Raw genomic sequence first — 5,000 nt, 5'->3', positions numbered from 1 at the left:
GCATTTCGCTCGTCGCGTTAATGTTTCTGCCAGCTCTCTCTCTCTCTCTCTCTCTCTCTCTCTCTCTCTCTCTCTCTCTCTCTCTCTCTCTCTCTCTCTCTCTCTCTCTATCTGTCTGTCTGTCTGTCTGTCCGTCTATCTGTCTATCTATCTATCTATCTATCTATCTACAGATATAAGACGTACACATGCATATGCGTGTGATATATATGATCACGTGTAATGCAAAATGTGTCTTTCTCAATCACCTTCAGAATTAGCATTGTTAATGTACTACTGTTACTCCATATTTTAATGCACATTTGAATATTCTTTGAAAATTACAGTTCTTTTATATGCATATGGTTATTTGTTCTTTAAATGCTGAGTTTAATTCACAATATAATTTATTAATAGCTGTCATAATTACTTTTAATTACATCTATAATTAAATTAACTCACATGACAAAAAAAACCTCTTCGACAATTTTTAATGCTAGAATTGCCAAGGGAGGTATGAAATGTGAATATACGATCAGATTTTTCTAGACATTTTATTTTATAATAGTCATTGATTTTTTTTTATATCACATAATATATATTCTCTTATATACAATATATACTTGGTGAATGCTTCATTTTCCCCTTGTGCTTCCTCATTGACAATGGAATTTCTGACTTTCCGTTCATGACGCCTCGGATGACTATTCACTCCTGCTGCTTTGTAACTGTGTGCGTTCAACTGGTTAGGTCTGCATTTATCATCACTCTTCCATCGCCATAGAACTTGCAGTAGATGGAATGACAAATGACAAATAAGGTCACAAGAAAGAGATATTGGATTATAGTGTGCGTCATCGGATTAGAGTCATAAACGCTTATACAACACGAAGACCACTCTCTGAGTCTCCGTGATTAATAACTTGTGTTTCATGCCATGATCTCTGAGTCTCTGTAATTAGTGCCATGCACAAAGCTCTCCGTCGTTGAGTCGCTCTGCAACTGCTGCCGAACTGTATAATATATTTATACTCAGGTATCGAATTCTACTCTGTTTGTTCCACCAAGCCTATACATACATACATACATACATATATACATACATACATACACGCACGCACGCACGCATTCGCGCGCACACACATACACTCACACCTTCCTTATTTCTTTATTGCCCACAAGGGGCTAAACGTAGAGGGGACAAACAAGGACAAAGGGATTCAGTCGATTACATCGACTCCAGTGCGTAACTTGTACTTAATTTATCGACCCCGAAAGGATGAAAGGCAAAGTCGACCTCGGCAGAATTTGAACTCAGAACGTAGCGACAGACGAAATACTGCTAGGCGAAATGCCTAGCGTGCTAACGATTCTGCTAGCTCGACGCCTCACACATTCCTACAAACCCACATACACCTTATTGAAAAGTGTTTATTAAAGCATACGAATATCAATTACGTTTTATGCATTTCTTAATTTATATAGTCTGTGTGTCTGTCCGTGTGTCTGTCTGTGTGTCTGTCTGTGTGTCTGTCTGTGTGTCTGTCTGTGTGTCTGTCTATCTATCTATCTATCTATCTATCTATCTATCTATCTATCTATCTATCTATCTATCTGTCTATCTGTCTGCCTGCCTGCCTGCCTGCCTGTCTGTCTGTCTGCCTGTCTGTCTGTTTATCTATCTATCTATCTATCTATCTATCTATCTATCTATCTATCTATCTATCTATCTATCTATCTATCTATCAGTCCATCTACACACACACACACACACATACATAATATATAGTTTTCTTGTCTGAAATAGAGATTTCAAGTAATTTTAGTAATCTTAGCGGAGATCCGTGAAACAAGACCATTCACAGCAAAACTCTTACCCCACTCCTCCTCCCCTCCCCTCCTCGCCCTCTTCTTCTTCTTCTTCTTACTACTACTACTACTTCTGCTACTACTACTACTACTACTACTACTACTACTACTACTACTACTACTACTACTACTACTGACATTGCTGTTGATGATGGTGCATATGCTTTTGTGTGTGTTTGCATGCACGACTATTTGTTTTCGTAATTCAAAAGTTAAACACAAAAGTTAAACGAACTGAGAAAAATGATAAGTTAGACTAATTAAGAGAGAAAGAGAGAGATAGAGAGACAGAGAAAGAAAGAGAGAGAGAAAGACAGAAGGCGGGAAGAGAAACAGGTGCGTGTGTCTGTTTAACAGCATACGCGCTCCATGCGGTACATCCACCCACGGTAAACTACTCATTTATCATAGAAGCTGTTTATAAATAATTCAAACAAATTAAATTAGCGCTACAACAACGCGTGTGTGAACATTGAACGGAAATTGAAGATTCTCGAATGAACAAAACCAAGCAGTTTTATGTAATTTCTCTGTGATTGGCGGATTCACACCATGAGTTGCATTTTAGCAAAAAAATACTCAGTAATCTCAATTTTTATGATTTAACTCCGTTATAGTTCTAATGTCCACTTAAACGTATTATTTCTTCACTAATAAAGTAACGCTTGCCCTATAGCCACAGATATTATAAAGTAGTTCGCAGGACTGACGTTAAACCCAGTTATAACTGCACAAATAGCTGACATAAATTCCAATACCTTATATGGAAACACTCTCGCAATTTGATTATAAGATAATAAAAGTTGGTATTCTATACAAGTTTAGATTTGCATTGTTTGCAGAGCTTGAAAGTGAATGCTTTGGAAAATAAATTGTGTATTTGTAAGATGTCTTAAACCCAAACAATACATCCAAACCTGCATTAGCTTAACAAAGCAATTTTCAAAGCTATTTTCTATCATCACAGAAGCTTCTTCAGAATCATAGGTAGAAAAGTGAATACCATAATGTTGAAGGGCATATGCTCCCCATCACCAAAATATCCCACAGAACACTATATTTAACATCATAGGGAATATCATAGGCCTCGAATGAGCATATGAGCAAAATGAAAACTTAAACCTATATATATTATAACGATGCTATCCAAGTTTCTCAATCCACACTAGTCCTCATCTGAAAAATCGAACTCACCTCACCCTGGAAGCAAAAGCCTAAGTACTGAGTAAAAACTTCAAAGCTACCCCCAGAACAATAAACACAAATCTTTTCTTACTATTACTACTGTTATTATCGTTAATACAATTTGTTTTTTTTTACCAAACTTCTGCTTCATTGCTATTTTTATTATTGTTTCACTATTGATATTAATATTATTTCAGCAATTTTTACTACTACTACTACTACTACTACTACTACTACTACTACTACTACTACTACTACTACTACTACTACTACTACTACTGTAGTAGTAGTAGTAGTGTATTTTTCAGTTTTCATTTTGAACCCCAGGAAGACAGACATGCTGTCGAAATAGTATTCACTTAATAAACAATATTAAATTGAGTGGCCTGACCGACCATTATCAGTCTGTGTCGGTCTCCGTTGGTACCTGAGGTGTTCTCGGACCCTGCACAACCGATTGCTGTTGCAAATGTCTTGAGAAATGAGTCCCATCTGAGAAATGAGCCCCGTGAGGTGGAGTGGCTACTGCAGCGAGTGTCACTAGCCATTCTCCGCGACAACGTCGTCGCGCGGTCATTACTGCGGGGCGCGTCTGAGCACACTGTTTGTTCTGGGATGTGTGGCCCTTTCCCCACTCCCTTCCATCTCCTGCTGTTTAATCTCCTCGACCACCATTTTTTTTCTTTTTTTTGTTTCTTTGGTCATAATTTTAAATTTGACTGTTATAATTAGGCGTGCAACTTTGGCTTTCATCATTAATTTTTGCTGTGCCGTTTTTAATTTCATTCAATAGCAATTCACTATAAGTGCTTGACGTAATGGTGCACAAAATCATTTAAATCATTTGCATGTTTCCAATAATCTCCTATGTTGGTATAAATCCGTTTTATTCTCAACACTGTGGACTTTGAATTTGACTTAATTCTTTGTGTGGATGATCAGAGCGGCATGTGAGCTGGCATGTGTTTTCAAAATAACTCTGTGTGTATGCTGCCTTCTAAAATCAACTTTCATATCCAAAAGATTGACGTTAGACGTTGAAAAACTCGACGAAATGCAAAAATTGAAGTTGACTAATTTGCGTTCCTTCCAAGACCAAAATGGCGTCATCAGTGAACCAGAGTGTTGATTTATGACCGGACACTGATGGTAAAGATACCACTTTTAGTGTTTCACTCGTCAAGATCATTTCATGTTAAATTCATTAATTAGTCTGCATAATCTGTCAGTTGTCTGATTGAAGAGAGAAAACACTGATAAATGTTGATAAATCTGCGAACTATTCCACATATTCTATAGTACGAAGATTTATCAATGATTTGCCTCCTACATTAATGAATTCAACTTATAAAATAATCTTATCAATTGATTCACTAAAACTGCCATTTCCACTTCTTTTTAAATTTAAACTTCCAGCGGAATTTCTTCCTTTCTGTAATAACATAAAGGCCTACCACTAAATCATGAATTGCTGTTTATAGATGAACTCCGACAAATTATGATCCTATTTTCTGTTATCCATTTGGTTATGATTAAATGATACTGAATCTTTCGTTATATTACGAATGCTATATAATCGCTGCATCATAATCGTGGCTCTAATCCACGTTTACCAACTTGTAAAGTGATTTATTACCCATATGTTGTTTAAACAGGTGAAAGCCGTGGAATAAATGCAATACCAATAACTTCATTCTTTGCTTGTGAGCCTTGTGAGATAATTTGGTTGACAGAAACTGCACACACACACACACACACACACACACACACACACACACACACACACACACACAATAACTGTTGTTATTTGTTTGTTATTCACCTTACCTGGAACCTGCAATTCGCGTCGTGAATCTGGAGTTTGTTGAATGCAGTACAACTGAATGCAGTGTTTGTACCAATGAGCAACCTTTGTGCAAACTTGAGACTCATTGCATATTCAGTGATTGTACACACAACCGGAGTAT

At 36.9% G+C, this 5,000-nt stretch overlaps 1 long non-coding RNA gene across 1 annotated transcript in view; it reads right to left on the bottom strand.

Moving 5' to 3' along the window:
• Window positions 1-514: 514 nt before the first annotated feature.
• The window catches only part of LOC128248528 (uncharacterized), a 7,405-nt gene continuing 2,919 nt past the window's right edge, over window positions 515-5,000 (bottom strand). Inside the window, exon 2 of the long non-coding RNA XR_008264702.2 lies at window positions 515-765. This is a non-coding gene — a long non-coding RNA (uncharacterized LOC128248528). The remainder of the gene's footprint in view (window positions 766-5,000) is intronic.

This window comes from Octopus bimaculoides, chromosome 8 (genome assembly GCF_046866305.1).
Source record: "Octopus bimaculoides isolate indiv1 chromosome 8, ASM4686630v1, whole genome shotgun sequence".
Classification (NCBI taxonomy): Eukaryota; Metazoa; Mollusca; class Cephalopoda; order Octopoda; family Octopodidae; genus Octopus; species Octopus bimaculoides.
This window is presented reverse-complemented; position numbering and strand designations above follow the sequence as displayed.